Source organism: Aedes aegypti, chromosome 1 (genome assembly GCF_002204515.2).
Source record: "Aedes aegypti strain LVP_AGWG chromosome 1, AaegL5.0 Primary Assembly, whole genome shotgun sequence".
Classification (NCBI taxonomy): domain Eukaryota; kingdom Metazoa; phylum Arthropoda; class Insecta; order Diptera; family Culicidae; genus Aedes; species Aedes aegypti.
In genome coordinates, this window is record NC_035107.1 from 280,316,836 (window position 1) to 280,335,433 (window position 18,598).

Here is an 18,598-nt window from a genome sequence, read left to right on the forward strand (position 1 = left end):
GGGAATCTGGGAATCTGGGAATCTGGGAATCTGGGAATCTGGGAATCTGGGAATCTGGGAATCTGGGAATCTGGGAATCTGGGAATCTGGGAATCTGGGAATCTGGGGAATCTGGAATCTGGGAATCTGGGAATCTGGGAATCTGGGAATCTGGGAATCTGGGAATCTGGGAATCTGGGAATCTGGGAATCTGGGAATCTGGGAATCTGGGAATCTGATTCTTGATTCTTGATTCTTGATTCTTGATTCTTGATTCTTGATTCTTGATTCTTGATTCTTGATTCTTGATTCTTGATTCTTGATTCTTGATTCTTGATTCTTGATTCTTGATTCTTGATTCTTGATTCTTGATTCTTGATTCTTGATTCTTGATTCTTGATTCTTGATTCTTGATTCTTGATTCTTGATTCTTGATTCTTGATTCTTGATTCTTGATTCTTGATTCTTGATTCTTGATTCTTGATTCTTGATTCTTGATTCTTGATTCTTGATTCTTGATTCTTGATTCTTGATTCTTGATTCTTGATTCTTGATTCTTGATTCTTGATTCTTGATTCTTGATTCTTGATTCTTGATTCTTGATTCTTGATTCTTGATTCTTGATTCTTGATTCTTGATTCTTGATTCTTGATTCTTGATTCTTGATTCTTGATTCTTGATTCTTGATTCTTGATTCTTGATTCTTGATTCTTGATTCTTGATTCTTGATTCTTGATTCTTGATTCTTGATTCTTGATTCTTGATTCTTGATTCTTGATTCTTGATTCTTGATTCTTGATTCTTGATTCTTGATTCTTGATTCTTGATTCTTGATTCTTGATTCTTGATTCTTGATTCTTGATTCTTGATTCTTGATTCTTGATTCTTGATTCTTGATTCTTGATTCTTGATTCTTGATTCTTGATTCTTGATTCTTGATTCTTGATTCTTGATTCTTGATTCTTGATTCTTGATTCTTGATTCTTGATTCTTGATTCTTGATTCTTGATTCTTGATTCTTGATTCTTGATTCTTGATTCTTGATTCTTGATTCTTGATTCTTGATTCTTGATTCTTGATTCTTGATTCTTGATTCTTGATTCTTGATTCTTGATTCTTGATTCTTGATTCTTGATTCTTGATTCTTGATTCTTGATTCTTGATTCTTGATTCTTGATTCTTGATTCTTGATTCTTGATTCTTGATTCTTGATTCTTGATTCTTGATTCTTGATTCTTGATTCTTGATTCTTGATTCTTGATTCTTGATTCTTGATTCTTGATTCTTGATTCTTGATTCTTGATTCTTGATTCTTGATTCTTGATTCTTGATTCTTGATTCTTGATTCTTGATTCTTGATTCTTGATTCTTGATTCTTGATTCTTGATTCTTGATTCTTGATTCTTGATTCTTGATTCTTGATTCTTGATTCTTGATTCTTGATTCTTGATTCTTGATTCTTGATTCTTGATTCTTGATTCTTGATTTATGAACCACCCTATCACCATTCTGGCAGTGTTTACCTCCCAGAGTCCTTTGAGCAAAACAATGATTCCAAACCATCATCATCGTCGTTCTGATTCTCGCAGCATCCTCTCGATTCCATGCCAACATCTCCCTCTCAGCATCCTCACGAGAGCAAATCACCTAACTCTCCGAATCCGATTCCCGCACATTCCGACCGAATCGAAACGCACATTGTTTCCTTCCCACCATGGTCTCACACAGCTGATCCTCCCAACCGAGGCATGGGCCCCGAATCCGTGATGGGAACGGGTCTCCACTGGCGGGCGTCGCAAGTGTTGCGTTAGTTTGCGGAATACCTTCGGACGGCGCGGTTCGCGAATCTGAAACGTCTCCGGGCTTCGAATCCGTGATCTGAAAGTGTGAGTGCGAAAGGACAAACGGAAGACAGGCAGACAGGCAGGCGTTTTCCGGTTTTCCGGTCACTTGGCTTTCTAGTTGGTTGGTTTGGATGCGCGGTGTGCCTCCAGTCGGTGGGTGGATGAAGATCCCAAAGGCCCAATCGGTGTAATTGTCGCTTGAATACTGCGACCAAAGGCGGTGACGACGGAGGTGGCGGTCGTTGAGATCGTTTGTTCGTTCGGTCGTTTAACCGGGGTGTGAAGTGCGTCTAGTTTGCTTTTGACATCGCGTGAGAGGAGTGGGGCTTTTGGGTGGTTTGGGATTTCCCAGATGGTTGTTCATTAGGGGTTGATGTTGATGTTGGGAAGTATCAAACAGTGCAAGTGGAACGGTACCGACGCCCGCTAACGAATGCTGATTTCCTGATTGTTTCGCCCGGAATATGAGATGTTGTTTCCGGCTGTGTATGTGTATCTATGTCTTCTATTGGATGAATTAATTCAGTGATTCGAACGTGATTATTTCTAGTCTGGAAAAGTTCACACGCCGTGTTTTTCCTGGGAGGAGAAGTGTTGGAAAAACAAAATCATTCTCTTAAGCCTCAAGTTACGAGTTAAGCCTCGCTAGCCTTGTTCTTCGATTGCCGGAAAACGACGTGATGATAGTTTATAATACGGATTAGGCGTTGGAACGATAAGCCTCCGGGGGAGTGGATGTGAGCTTCTAAGAAGATGCAGAAAGAAAAGGATACGTGAAAAAGCGATTTTCCGGTGTCTGAATAAGTAGCTCAAGAGAGTGTTGCTGGTGGTTCGTACGTGTGTCTGAAGCATTACCGGAGGCGTCTTTCTGAAGATCCAAAAGAAAGAAGTAAGGCAATAGTCTTAAACTCCCTTTCGTCAGATCAAAGAGCACAAAAGACAAGCAAATCGCTCCTTGGCCTGTCGTCGTCGACGTCGGTACTTAGCTTGGATTAACGCAGCACTAGCTGTATCGTAGTGAGTGTTGGAGGAGGGGGCCCAGTTCTGTGTCAGTGAGTCGAGCTCCAGAGAAAGCTAAAAGTAAGAAGAAACAAAACACCCCCGGGAGGCATTCCGGCTGGCTCGTTTCGTCGTCGTCGTTTTCGGAATACACACGGATTCTGGCAGAAGTGGGTTGGCAGTGAAAAGGCGTCCTTGGCTGCTCGTGCTTCCGTACTTTATTTGAGTGGGTGAGTATTTCTTGAGATGCCGCCGACGGCGGCGATAATCTTGATCTTTGGCTCCCGGAGCGTTTCGAACGAGTGAGGAAGCTTTGGTAGCGAGATTTCTTATAGTGAAGGCGTAGCTATTTTTAAAGAAATGAAGGTCATCTTGGGTGAAGACGGTTGTTGAGCACAAGCGATGCTGATGATTTTTAAAGTTTATGTGTGTCTGTGTATCCAACCAATGAATTTCTCAGAGAGATGACTACAAGGATTATAGTAATATTCAATACGTCAGATATTGTTGAATGTTGATGCTTCAAATTTCGAAAGATGTTTCCGAATTATCGGTGAGTTCGTTCCATATTAATTTTGCTTTGGATTTATCATAGAAGACTTTGATTTGTTTGATAACTGTATCGAAACTCAAGACAAAATGAACTTCACGTTCATATAATTTTGGCATAACTGAAATTAGTGATTAGGTAGATTAATGGACAAATTTTTATGGGGAAATTTTCGTTGAAATTTTTTGAATTCCATCTGGTGGAATTTCACACATATATATCACGTTTATCTTCGGAAGTAGTTGTGTTTAGTGGCTATCTTCAATCTTGTAGTTTATTCGCTCCATGAAACGTAGTGACTCGGTTGTATACATGACATGTTTTAACAAGGAAATTATTGAAATTCTTCTGATAGGTTTCTGTTGTAGTTTTTAATGTGTTGTTCAAATAAAATAACAATTATACCTATATTATATTTTGCATACATTTAAAATATTTCTCAAACAACTTGTGAGGAATGACATAAATCGAAAAATCGCAGTCAAACTCCTGGATAGTTAAGCTTGAAATCGGCCAGAATCTTATCATAAACATCTGTAGATGCTCCTGGAAAAATTTTGACAAAAAAAAAAATAGAAACCTATTAAGGTAAACGGAAGGTGAACGGAATAGTTGAAGAAAAATGTGATAGTTTGTTCAAATGAGTTTACTTTGGGGTCTTTCATAAATCACGTGGTAATTGATAGGGTCCAGCCAATGACTTCGGTCCATACAAATTTTATACTTTTTGTATGAATAAATGATCACAAGGGGAAAGGGGAGAATCCCATTAAAAATGACCACGGGTTTGATGGATAGCGTCTTTGAGTTTGTGATGAAATAATTCGAGAAATATTTCATCATTTCTTCTGAAAATTTTGAACAGTAACTGGCAGAACAACTATGGAAAATTCGATGGGAATCTTTGCTGGAATATCTAGTTTGAGTATATGGCGAAAATAATCTTATGCATGGAAGTGAACCCCGCCTCAGTCTAAAAGCATCTAAGCAATCGAAGTTTTCCTGGAATTCCAGATGACAATTATGGATGAGATGCTTATGAATTGGTTGGTGAGCTCGTTCCATATTAATTCTGTTATGAATTTTTCAACCTTCACGGCAGACAGGGTTTCGTTTGTTTAACAATTGTATCAAATAGCTAGATAAAGTTTACTGACGAATATGATCGGGCAGACTTCTTGACAAGTTTTGATGAGAAAATTTTCGTTGAAATTTTTTGAATATTTTCTAATCTCACACAATTTTGAATTATCTGCAGCAGTTATGCTTAGCAACTATCTGCATGTTTGTAGTTTATTCACACAATAAATCATAGTGATTCGGCAATATGCTAGACAGTGTTTTGAAGAATATTTAAATAACATTGAATCGTTTCTGATGAAATTTTAAAAGTATTTGGACTAGAAATAATTCCTCTATAGTCAGACAGCCTCTATGACCGGACAGTTTGAATTTTCCAAAAACGAATAATGATATTAAGATTTTAGTTTTCCAGGATTATACCAAAACACATTTTTGCAGTATATACAAACTATGACGTTTTCATGTTCGTAAACAAACAGTAGCTGTTAAAAGCTTCACTCTGATACGATCTACCAAAAAAGTGTGAAACGATAAAATTTCATACAAGTGTAGCCACAAATGTTTCTTATAATTGAAGGTGAATTGTCTCAGTACGTTGACTTTAGTAAGTTATGCATCAATCACAATGCAACATTTATTAGAAAATGTAGAATTTCAAAAAAAAGCAACCTTTTTTTATAAACCATTGCACATTGGGGAATTCCGAGCCCAAAGGTGGAAAAAATTGATAACTTCCACAATAGAAAGATAAAAAATAAGTTTTATAGCTCATTCGAAAGGAAATTTTCTCAGGAATCGATTGGTGATGGTTTCATGAATGTGGGGCCACTCTGGGATAAGCTATGGTGCCCGTTTTGCCCCGATTCCTTGAAAATTTTAGATTTTCATGTTGTTTTGAGTAAAACTGTTTTATTGTGGAGATTATTTCCCATGAAATCCATCATTTCTAGTCCATTCAACAATGTTTCACAGAGAACGTTATAAAAAGATGAAAATTTAGGGGATTATGGGGCCAAATGTACAATGCAATATTTTTGAAGAGAAATTTTTGTTTTAAATTTTTTCAACGTTTTTTTATATTGAAATAAATTTTTAAATAGTCTAATAATCATGAATATAGCTTGCAGAAATAAGTTGTAATCAATTTTTTAGAATATGTATGATCATTATTTATGCTCTATGCAAAATATTGTGAATAATTTACCTTCTTATATCACAAATTCCATACATTTCCAAACGATGTGCGATAGTTTTGGTAAACGATATTGATTTAAATGATCGATTGCCGCTAGCCTCATTGATAGGAGATTGTGGGAGCATGTAGTTTTTTGGCTATTTTTGCCCCAATTCCCCTTAAAACGATTTCTTTCATAATTAATTGAACAGATATCTCCGAATTAAATTTATTTTGTACCGTAAAACGGGGTAACTTTGATAGTTTTTTCGAAGAAAACTTGAATATTTATGCATGCTGTTTCAAAGAATTTTAATTCATATTTTTAAAACAAGTACTGGTATCCTAACTATCGATTCCAGTTGATAGATTTCCAAAAGATTTATTCGTAATGGATTTATAATTTTTCATATAATCGAAAGTCGGTTTTCTGTTTTGGGGTAACTTTGATAATGGAGCATCACTCGAACAAAATTGAATGAATTACAGAACATTTGTAGGGCGTTGCATATCTTTAGGCGTTTAACGCTATATGGAAATTTCTGACTTAGATTACAAAAATAGTCCCAGTTTGTAAAAATAGTATTCGCTAAGAGTTTTGAGACCGAATTCGAGTTCTACTGTAACTAGGCTATCATGTATAAGTGACGAATTCATTATGATTTCATCAAATAGTGATCGTAGAACAGATTGTTTGAAAGCATTTCAAAATTGCTAAAATCTTATAAATTTTCCATATATGCATATAAATCCTCAAATGTACTTGATTCCAACGGAAATGGCTTTAAAATGAAGTGTCATACTAATACTCTTTACTTTTGCATTCGTTTTGCTTAACAGATTAACAGGAACTTTGTTATTTCGTTTAGTATGTTGAGAGTCTCGCATTATCAAAGTTACCCCCATTATCAAAGTTACCCCGTTTTACGGTACTAAATTGTTTATTCAGTAGTTGATACATTATTGAAATCCTATAACATAGGAGATTGATCCCCATAATCTAATACACACAAATTAAAAAAAAAAAAACAAATAAAAACACTCAAAAATGGATCCATTGAGTAACCATCTGCAGTTTTTTTTTCTGATTGAAACAAATCACTCAGAATTAAATTAGTTACACAATCATACCTGAAGAAGTTTCATGACAATAAAATTGCATTTTGAAGAAATTTCATGAGAATAAAATTGCGTGGAAGTGCCCGAGTAGCTCTGCCTGCACCCTACTCACGAAAAAGTGATCATAAACAAACAAAGTCTTCCATATATTTCAATATGGCACATTTTGATTGAAGATGTAGTAGTTAATAATGCTTAATTAAAAATAAATTGACGCTTATACTGAGCTGTTCGGTAATCCAATCCGCATGGTTATTAAATTAATTAACTCATTACGCGTGGTAGAGATGGACAAATCATGCGTGAAATTATGAAAAAAAAAAAACCACGTGCTCGGCTAGGATTTGAACCCAGGACTCTTGTATGCTAGACGAGGGCTTTACCAACTAAGCTACCGAACCCGTAAAGCGCTCGTCTAGCATACAAGAGTCCTGGGTTCAAATCCCAGCCAAGCTCGTGGATTTTTTTCATATTTTCACCCATAATTTGTCCGTCTTTACCACGCGTAATGAGTTAATTAATTTCAATTTCTTCATGCTATGCATTTTAGAAGGCTCTTGAACATGCTTGAAATTCAGTCAAACAGATGTAACCATAATTACTGTTTACAATATTAACAAAGTAAGGTTCACCACGAGGAACATTGATGTCAACCAACAAGCAATCTGTTAACAGCTAATGTAGAGGCAACATAACAAACATAGTAACTATAAATTATACTAATGCAATTAATGATCGATTTTGGAAAAATCTAGAATTGAGCATTATTAACAACTGCATTATCACTTTTATGATAACTTTTTCTGTAGTGTATGATGGCAATTGGAATATTGAAAACCAAATATCCATAAAAAGACAAAATTATTTCCGAATAATTTCTTGTAAAATGCAATTTGACTCTCACGAAATTGCTACAGTAATGATTGAATAACTAACCTGATCCTGAGTAATTTGTTGCAATCAGAAAAAACGGCTGATGATTTCTTGATGCATTCATTTTTGATTTTTTTATTTGATTAATTTTTTGTTTATGTGTAAAAGATCCCCAAAATCTCCTATGTTTTAGGATTTAAATATTGTATCAGATACAGAATAAACAATTCAGTACACAATAAATTTGATTTAGGAAAAAAGTTGAATTAATTACGAAAGAAATCGTGTTTAGGAGAATTGGGGCAAAAATAGCCAAAAAACTATATGCTCCCACTATCTCCTATCAATGAGGCTAACGGCAATCGATCATTTAGATCAATATCGTTTACCCAAACTATCGCACATCGTTTGGAAATGTTTGGAATTTGTGATATAAGAAGGTAAATTATTCACAATATTTTGCATAGAGCATACATAATTATAATACATATTCTACAAATTTTACTACAACTTATTTCTGCAAGCTATATTCATGATTATATGACTATTTTAGAATTTATTTCAATATAAAAACACGTTGAAAAAATTTAAAACAAAAATTCCTCTTCTAAAAAAATTTATTGTACATTTGGCCCCATAATCCCCTAAATTTCCATCTTTTTATAACGTTCTCTGTGAAACATTGTTGATTGGACTAGAAATGATGGATTTCATGGGAAATAATCTCCACAATAAAATAGTTTTACTCAAAACAACATGAAAATCTAAAATTTTCAAGGAATTGGGGCAAAACGGGCACCATAGCTTATTCCAGAGTGGCCCCACATTCATGAAACCATCACCAATCGATTCCTGAGAAAATTTCCTTTCGAATGAGCTATAAAACTTATTTTTTATCTTTCTATTGTAAAATTTATCAATTTTTTCCACCTTTGGGTTCGGAATTCCCCAATGTGCATTGCAAGTTCTGACGAATTCCATGTCAAATCGGTCAATCACAGAACTCGACCATCTTCGATTTGGATTAATTTTTGCACATGTTTTTGGTATGGTAGAATAAGTGTTTTCCATTGAAAAAATATTATTTTGACTCAAGTGTAACTTTTGAAAATGGCCTATAAATTTTTGCTTGCAACTTATTTGAAAAATTCTAACTCCGAAACTGTTGATTTTAGAGAAAAATGTTCTATGAAGAAGTTGAAGTGAACCATTAGGACTATGAGAAAAAAATATACACTGAAAAAATATTTTATTTATTTTCATAAAAAATCAAAAATAAACCTTAAATTTTAAATTACACAAAAACCCCATTTTTAATATTTTTTAAATTTTCACCATAGAATCTTGATAGTAAACAGATGTTTGGGACAAAGTTTCATGATGGAAAAATTTTTAATAAAAAAGATTTTCAAAGAACAACTTTTGGTCGATTTTCAAAATTTTGATTTTTTGTCAAAATAATGATGATGATACAGTAAGCATCTTGAAATGATTCTTAGCCACAATGATTATATGAATAATTTCTCTAGAAGTAGCCATTTTCGAATTATATCAAGTTTAATGCAAAAAATATTGTTTAAATATTAAAATAGGCCGTTTTCATAAGTTATTCGCGTTTCTCCATTTATAATAATACGTTTTTGAGAGTAAAGACCATATTTCTTTCCACTTACTTATTTTCCTTGATGGAGAATTGCGAATAACTAATGAAAATGGCCTATTTTAATATTTAAATAATATTTTTTTCATTAAACTCGATATAATTTGAAAATGGCTACTTCTATAGAAATTATTCATATAATCATCATGGCTTAGAATCATTTCAAGATGCTTACTTTATCATCAAAACGTATTAGTTTTGACAAAAAATCAAAATTTTAAAAATCGACCAAAAGTTGTTCTTAGAAAAACTTTTTTATTTGAAATTTCTTCATCATGAAACTTTGTCTCAAACATCTGTTTACTATCAAGATTCTATGGAAAAATTTAAAAAATATTAAAAATGGGGTTTTTGTGTAATTTTAAATTTAAGTTTTATTCTTCATTTTTTAGGATAATAAATAAAATATTTTTTCAGTGTATATTTTTTTCTTATAGTCCAAACGGTTCACTACAACTTCTTCATAGAACATTTTTCTCTAAAACCTACAGTTTCGAAGTTAGAATTTTTCAAATAAGTTGCAAGCAAAAATTTATAGGCCATTTTCAAAAGTAAAACTTGAGTCAAAATAATATTTTTTTCTATGGAAAACTCTTATTCTACCATACAAAAAACATGTGCAAAATTTAATCCAAATCGAAGACTATCGAGCACGATTTTTATTTTTTTTTCTACTCATTCTGGATGGAATTCGTCTTCTCTAAGGCCGGACACCTCTTGTCCTCTATGACCGGATAGTGAAAATGTTAACCTAATAAGTGGGATTCAATTTATAATTCGCTTTTTTTATAAATGTAGGGTACAAAAAACAAACAGAAACAAAAATAAAGCATAAGAAGATATCGTTTTACAGAATACTAAAACAGTGCATATATGCGATTCAAGAGACCATCGAGGTTGCCATGGATACCAAATTTTACTAGATATTGAGATACGGAGGTCGAGTAAGGGAGAGTTGACTGTACCTAAGAGCACACTTCAAGCTTCGATCTGACAAAGAAATTGTGAAGAACTATAAACGCGTTGAATTCTCGAAGAAATTTTCATCTGAATACGAACAATCGCTTATGCAACATAGACGGCGACATTTGGCGACAATGGATCTATGGCGCTGATCAAGAAGGAGTTTATGGAACTGATCTCGCACAAGGAATGTGCTGACATACGAAGCACCCTTTGGCCTTTCTATGGGTTTTGTGTAAATTTTGACGATGTAAATCATACTGTCCGAGCATAGAGGACACATTTCAGTGCACAGAATTTTTGGTACATAATGATATCCACCATACAAATGAATTGTAAAGGTTTATTTTTGTTCTCATGTGAGTTTTTACTTAAAATAATGTGAATGTTTAATACTGTACAAAAATTAACGGTAAAACTAATGTAGATTTTAAAATATTACCAAAAAACAAAAAGTGTCCGGGCATAGATGGGGGAAGTCAAATTCTACGTAAATACAGGGACAGGACTTCGTTTTTTCACTTCAGGGTGAATTTTCGATGTTTTTTTGTCCAATTTAATCATTTGTATCAAATTTCGCAGAAACTCAAAAGATTTTTAAGTCCAACTTGCTAGATGATATGCTCGAAAAAACTCCTGGTGAAATAATGGTAAAATCTGTGGAGATTTTTCATTGTAGAAATCTTTGTAGAATTAGGGTCGGAATCTCATCTGGAACATCTGTTTAAAGTCCTGGACGAATTATAAAGAAAAAAAATCAACAGATCTAGCTCTAAGCGGATTTCTTGAAGAACGTTCTGGAAATTTGTTCAAATGAGTTAATTTTTGAATTAGTGATGAAATAACTCGAGAGATGTTCCAGAATTTCTGTTGAAATACATAAATGAATTATAATTCGTAAAAAATCAAAATGTTTCTAATATCGATTTGTAAGATATTTTCAACGGTTTTCGGCGCTATTAGTATAGAAAAGCATCTAAAACGCCTCTTTCATCTACTTTCCTACGTTTCGTTGTACATTTCACCTTTTTCTGGGATTTAGAGGTTGCGTTTTGTTTTTGTACTTTCCTACGGTTCGGTGTATATAACGCAACCTCTTATTCCCAGAAGAAGGTTAAATATGCACCGAAACGTAGAAAACTAGATGAACAAGGCGTTTTAGCTGCTTTTCAAGACCGAAAGAGCCAAAAACCGTTGAAAATACTAGTGCATTACAGTCGAAAGCAACCCACAAAATTTGTAAGATGTAAAATTGATTGAGAAATCATGGTTTGACTGCTGGATAATTTGGAGACATTTTGGATGAATTATTGTAGGAATCTCATTAGGAACATCTGTAGAAAATACAGAAAGACTTTTTAGGAAAAAAAAAAGTAGCAATTTTCTTGAAGAAAACTTTAGCAACTTTTTTAAATAAGTTTGCTTTTGAGCTTGCAATGTTTATGAAATTTTGAAATTTTTAAACATTAGAATTCCTAGAAGGAATCTGATAGGAACTTTTGAAGGAATATTGGAGGTTTGAGTAGTTGAAGGATATGATCTTGAAGATATGAGCCCGCCTTAGGTTGAAAACCTGTATGAGTAATAAAGTTCGGAATTATTTTGACGAATATGTGAATCATTTATCATGGAGCTTAAAATTTTAAGCTTGAATATTTTCTTGAGTTTTTAATTTGGAATTTTGTTTCTGGAATCTGTTATCCCGAATCTGGAAACTGGAGTTTGGAATCTGGTATCTGGAATCTGGTACAGATCAGAAATATGGAAACTGGAATCCGGAATCTGTAATCGGGAACCTAGAATCTGAAATCTGGAATCCGGAGTCTGGAAACTGGAATCTGGAATTTGTAATATAGAATCTGTAAGCAGGAATCTGTAATGTGGAATCTGGAGTCTGGAGTTTAGAGTCTGAGGCTGTTATCTGGAATCTGGTGTCTAGAATCTGGAATCTGGAAACTGTAATTTTGAATCTGTAATCTGGAGTCTGGAGTCTGGAGTTTGGAGTCTGGAATCTGGAATCTGATGTTTCGAGTCTTAATTTGCATTTGGAATCTTAATTCTGGAATCTGGAGTCTGAAACTGAAAACTGAAATCAGGAATCTGGAAACTGGTAATCGGAAACTGGAGTCTGAAGTCTGGAATATGATGTCTGGAGTATGGAGTCTGGAATCTTGAATTTGAAATCTGGATTCTGGAAACTCGAAACTGGAATCTAGAATCTGAAATCTGGAAACTGAAATTTGGAAATTGGAGTCTGAAGACAGGGGTTGGAGTTTGGAGTCTGGAATCTGAAATCTGAAATCCAAAGTTTGGAGTCTGGATTTTGGAATCTTAAATCAGGAATCTAGGATCTGGAGTATGGAAACTGGAATATGGAATCCAAAATCTGTAATCAGCAATCTGGAAACGGGTAACCGGGAACTGTAATCTGTAATCTGGAGTCTGGAGACCGGATTTTGAACTATGGAGTCTTGAATCTGGAGTCTGCAGACCGGAATCTGGAACCTGGAGTTTGCAGAAAGGCTGGAGTCTCGAATCTTGGATCTGCAGTCTAGAATGTGGAATCTGGAATCTGTAATCTGAATGCTGTAATCTGGAATCTGGAGTCTGATGTTTTAAGTCTGTAATCTGTAATCTGGAAACTCGAAACTGGAATCTGTAATTTGGAATCTGCAATCTGTAATGAGTTGTGGTTATTCAGTGATATCAGAATAAAGACGCGAAACACGCGATAATACAAAGAAAATAGCTTCTGGTTCATTAAGAACGAACTTTACAACGTGTGAAATATAACTGTACTGTATAACTGTACGCTCGCATCTCGATGACAGATCGACAGCAGGGGGTTCGAATATTGCAATATAACAATCTGAAGTTTGGAGTCTGGAGTTTGGAATATGGAAACTGGAACCAGGAGTCTAGAGAGCGGAGTTTTAAGTCTGGAGTCTGGAATCTGGCATCTGTTTGAAATTTGGAGTCTGGAATCTTGAATCTGAAATCTGAAATCTGGAATATGAAATCTGGAAACTGGAATCCAGAAACTGGAAACTGGAATTTGGAATTTGGAATCTGGAATCTGGAATCTGGAGGTTGAAGTTTGGAGTTTGGAGTCTTGAATCTGGCATCTGAAGTTTGGAGTCTGGAATTTAGAATCTGGATTCTGGTATCTGAAATCTGGGCTTTGGAATCTGGAATCTGAAATCTGGAGTCTGAAGTCCGGGATCGGGAATCACTTGCTTGTGCAGCTTCTCAGAAGCACGAAAAGCTTTGCATCAGAAGCTTGAAAAGCTTTTCATCAAAAGCTTGAAAAGCTTCTCTTCAAAAGCTTCTCGTCAGAAGCATGAAAAGCTCCTAATCAGAATCTTGAAAAGCTTCTCATCAGAAGTTTGAAAAGTTTGTATTCAGAAGTTTGTGAAGCTTCTCTTCAGAAGCTTCGAAATTTTCTTTTCAGAAGCTCGAGATGCTTGATAAGCTTTTTTTCAGAAGTTTGAGAAACTTCTCTTCAGAAGCATGAGAAGCTTCTCTTAAGAAGCTTGAGAAACCTCTTTTCAGCAGCTTTAGAAGCTTCTCTTCAGAAGCTTAAGAAGCTTATCTGCAGTAGTTTAAGCAGCTTCTCATCAGAAGCATGAAATGCTTCGCATCAGAAGTTTGAAAAATTTTTCTTCAGAAGCTTGAAAAATTTCTCATCAGAAGATTGAGAAGATTCTCATCAGAAACTTGAGAAGGTTCTTATCAGAAGCATGAAAAGCTTCGCATCAGAAGCTTGAAAAGCTTTTCATAAGAAGCTTTAAAAATTTCTCAGCAGAAGCTTGAGAAGATTCTCATCAGAAACATTAGAAGCTTTTTATCAGAAGCATGAAAGCTCCTCATCAGAATCTTGAAAAGCTTTTCATCAGAAGTTTGAGAAGCTACTCACTAGAAGCTTGAGAAGCTTCTCTTTAGAAGCTAGGAAAACTTCTCGTCGAAACTACTCACCAGAAGCTTGGGAAGCTTCTCTTTAGAAGCTAGGAAAACTTCTCGTCAGAAGCATGAGTAACTGCTCTTCAGAAGCTTAAGAAGCTTTTCTTCAAATGCTTGAGAAGCTTCTCTTCGAAAGCTTGAGAATCTCCTCTTATAAGCTTGAGAAGCTCCTCTTCAGAAGCTTGAAAAGCTCCTCTTCAGAAGCTTTAGAAGCTTCTCTTTAGAAGCTTGAGAAGCTTAGCTTCAGAAGCTTGAGAAGCTTCTCTTCAGAAGCTTGAGAAGCTTCTCTTCAGAAGCTTGAGAAATTTCTCTGTAGAAGCTTGGGAAACTTCCCGTCAGAAGCTTGAGTAACTCCTTTTCTAAATCTTGAGATGCTTTTCTTCAAATGCTTGAGAAGCTTCTCTTCAGAAGCTTGAGAATCTCCCCTTTAGAAGCATGAGAAACTTCTTGTCAGAAGCTTGAGGAGCTTCTCTTCAGAAGTTTGGGAAACTTCTCGTCATAAGTTTGAGAAACTCCTTTTCAGAAGCTTAAGAAGATCCTCTTCAGAAGCTTAAGAAGCTCTACTTCAGAAGCTTGAGAAGCTTCTCTTCGTTGGTTTGAGAAGCTTCTCTTTCGAAGCTTGAGAAGCTTCACAAGCTTGAAAACATTATCTTCAGAAAACTCAACAGCGTTACATCTACAGCTCGGAAAGCTTCCAATCAAATGTTTGAAAAGCTTCTCCTCAGTAACTTAAAAGTAACTCTCACAGATCGTTTAAGATCCTTCTTCTCAAAAGTTTGAGAAGCTTCTTTGAAACATTGAAATATCCTCTTCAAAAGTTGTTTGTCGGAAAGTAATCCCCATTGTGTAGGTTCTGGTCCCTATCATAAAATCTTCAGCACGCCTATACTTATAATTCCCCAGTATTGAATAGAAATGATCATATCGATGACATAGAATGTCATTGAAATCATAGGCATAGCATATTCTCTTTTGATGTTCCGACAAGAAGCTTCCCGATGCGACTCACTGCGCTTTCATTCGATTCATCTTCAATCGTAATTTGTTCAAGCGTTCAATCGAAATTAATTCCACCAGACGTCGCTATCATTGACCGTTTCTCGACAAGCCTTGAAATCACCATTTCAAAATCGAAGCAAATTCCCGGTACCCACGCTTAAGACTTGGCTTTAATGTCCTAGCGTCTCTTCTGGGAAGTTCACAAAGACTGCTCACTTCCAGACGATAATTGTGGTTCTGTTTGTCGTGTGTATGCCGCACCTTCCCTCAAGGCCTCAACTAAGATGGCCAGCAGAAGATTCTTCTCGTTAAATGTGACCGGTTTGTGCCGAGAAACAAAGCCTTTCGGTTTTGCGTTGCCGAGAACCAAAGTTCTTGGGGAGCTTCTTCTGCCCTACAGCTGCGGGGTGCTTTCGACTCGAACAAACAGCTGCAATGTTTCTCCCACTGGGAGAGAAAAAAATAGAGAAAAGCAAAAACAACCACTAAGAACCGGAGATACGACGACCACTTTGCCCTCACCGAGATAGACTTCCCCCAATAGAGCAAGGGGAAGTGGCAGTGTACAAAGAACTGAAATCTCGGTACCGGTGCACTGTGGGAAAATATGGACCCAAAGGTCTGATTGCGGTTCTCGACAACCTCCATAATTCCACGTTAAAACCAAAACGTCAAAGCATTGAATGATGCAAAGAAAAAAATAAATTTTAATGTATTGAATTGAGAAATTTTCTGAAGAATATTCATTATACAAAATTCTGTCGTTGGAATTGGTTTGTAAGTTTTTGCATGAGCGATGTTTTGCATTGAAGTCATAAATGACAAACTTTTTTGTCTTATTGCGAGTCCATTTCCGAAAGGTAAGTTTGAAGCAAGTTAACTTGCTGCTCAGTGCATTGAAAAGCTTAATAGACAGCTATGGAAGTATATAATCCAAAGTTTCGAAAAATTTGGTCTAAAATTACGAAAAAAGTTGATGTTTTATACGCCTATGAATATAGATAGCAACTCCACCACATGCTCCATCCAGTACGATAAACCAAAAAGTTTGGATCCCTTTTGTGTTTGGATACTGATTCCAAATAAGTTTCAGTAATATTGCTATATGTATGTTATTAGCTGTTAGAAAATGAAACAGCTTATCCTCTTTACCATTCAAAGAACGATCAAAATCAAACTAAAAAAAATAAAATAAAAGTTATTTGGATCCACTAGGGACACCTAGTTCAATAACAATTTCATTAGTAAATTTTAAATATAGTTTTGGTTTCTTCAATAATTGATGACATAATAAAGATTTAATTGAAAAAAGTTTAGAAAAAATCAACTATGCTCTGAGACATACTGTTTCAAATTTGTTTGCGACTATTTTTCGATACACTCCTTATTCTCAATCATTATCCCACTGTGCAGTGGTGGGGTGAAGAAAATTCCCCCCCATCTTTCGAAGGATGTCTGTGCCTGCAGTTTCCGAGTATCGAGGCTACTGCTGTTTCGTCCCGCAATGCCAGTGCCAGTGTGCAGCGTCACGGACCCAACTTAAAGTCTTTTAATTAAATAGAATTTATGAAGTGCACAAAACTACCCGGTCTTGCCACTGGAGTACATACACATCCGGAAAATAGAAAGTGGGGAAGATTTCAGCAGGGAAAATTTATTTCATCCAAAGTTGGGTTGTTAGAAACATATGCCTGTGCAAATACAGTTGTGGGCAAGATCGGTGCTGAAGAAGTGTCCCTGCTTCTGGTTTGATGGCTAACCGCTATTGAGATTTATTGAAATGAGTTTTCGAATTAATGGGAATAAATTCGAATTGATGGTTTTGGGGGTTTTCTTGGGATCAGTGAGCAATTGCATCTGAGTACGTTTTGAGTGCCGTGGAAGTATTGACTGTAAAATCAGAAGCATGGGAAATATGCGATGGTGATCTTAAGGATGCAAATCTAAGTCATTGTCTGATCAGTGCGCATCGTACCTTCGTGCTGTGCGTACACGAATTCTCTCTGCTCTTGGAAGTTTTCTTAAAAACTACCTAAAGCAATAAAACAGTACTTTTCAGTGCTACACAAACAGTACTTTTCAGTGCTTAAATTAAAAACGGTACTTTTCAGTGCTACTTAAACAGTACTTTTCAGTACTATTTTGTCTACTATTGATCCCTTTACGATCCTTGTTTGGACCCGTGCCTTCGATTTTTCGTTGGACCCGTTGGCGAAAGCTAGCGGTGGTAATCCTTCTTGGACACCGTCTAGGGAAAAAACCTCTCGAAGGTCACGTCTTTCTCGTTTATTAACTAAACATGGTATCAACAACTAACAAAAGGAAGGGTGAATCTCTGAATTCACTACTTCCTTCCAAAAAAGTGGGTTTTAAAACTGTCACTACACGTGGCAAGAATGGAAGAAAGGACGCTTCCCCGGAATGCGAAGTTTCTTCCAAGGGTGAAATGAATAATTGTATCGAAATGAGCAATCAGTTCGATGCTCTAGACAAATTTTCCGAACACCAAATCGAAGCAGCCTCTAGCCCAGGCTCTATGATTCAAGTGAGGAAGCAAAGAGTGCCGCCTATCGTGGTCAGTTGTTCCGAATTTGCGGGATTTAGGCAGGACATCTTGAACTCCATTAGGGGAATCAAGGTTTCCTTCCAAATCGCAAAGAAAGGAGACTGTCGCGTTTTGCCGGAAACTCTTAAAGATCGTGAACTTCTTCTCAAACATCTTGAAGAGAAGAAGCACAAATTTTTTACTTATGACGACAAAACTGAACGTTTGTTCAAAATTGTCTTGAAAGGTCTCTCAAGTGACTATAAGTCACCTGAAGAGATCAAAAATGAAATAAATGAAATAAATGATTTACTTGGATTTTCCCCAGTCCAAGTAATCATTATGAAAAAGAGAACCCTATCTGGCATTGTTAGGAAAGGGCTTTCTCAAGAATATTATTTAGTTCACTTCAACAAAAAAGAACTAAATAATATTAAAGCTTTAAAAAAAGCTAAACTTATGTTCGATGTCCGTGTGACGTGGGAACATTTCCAGAAACCTGGAGGAAATTACCAGAACTCCATTCAGTGCCGTCGGTGCCAAAAGTGGGGTCATGGTACAAAAAATTGTCGCATGGATGCTAAATGCATGATTTGCGGAGGTTCTTCTCACGCTAAAGAGAACTGTCCTGTGAAAGAAGATACCAGAAAGTTTGAATGCGCCAATTGCAAGGGCCCTCACAAAGCTAACTTTTGGGAATGCCCTTCACGCAAAAGAGTCGTTGAGGCTCGTGCCAGGCAGATGAAGGATAATATCCGTTACGATAACGGTCGTTTCCGGAATTTGCCTGGTAGAGTATCGAACAATGCTCATTTTTCAGTTAACGATCGCTTGATTAGGAATCATACCC

At 35.8% G+C, this 18,598-nt stretch overlaps 1 protein-coding gene across 1 annotated transcript in view; it reads left to right on the forward strand.

Annotated features, from left to right (window-relative positions):
- The first annotated feature begins 1,773 nt into the window (after positions 1 to 1,773).
- Positions 1,774 to 18,598, forward strand: part of LOC5564746 — a 789,319-nt gene continuing 772,494 nt past the window's right edge. The window contains exon 1 of the mRNA XM_021837966.1: positions 1,774 to 3,052. The gene's annotated coding sequence lies outside the window, so the exon portion shown is untranslated. The remainder of the gene's footprint in view (positions 3,053 to 18,598) is intronic.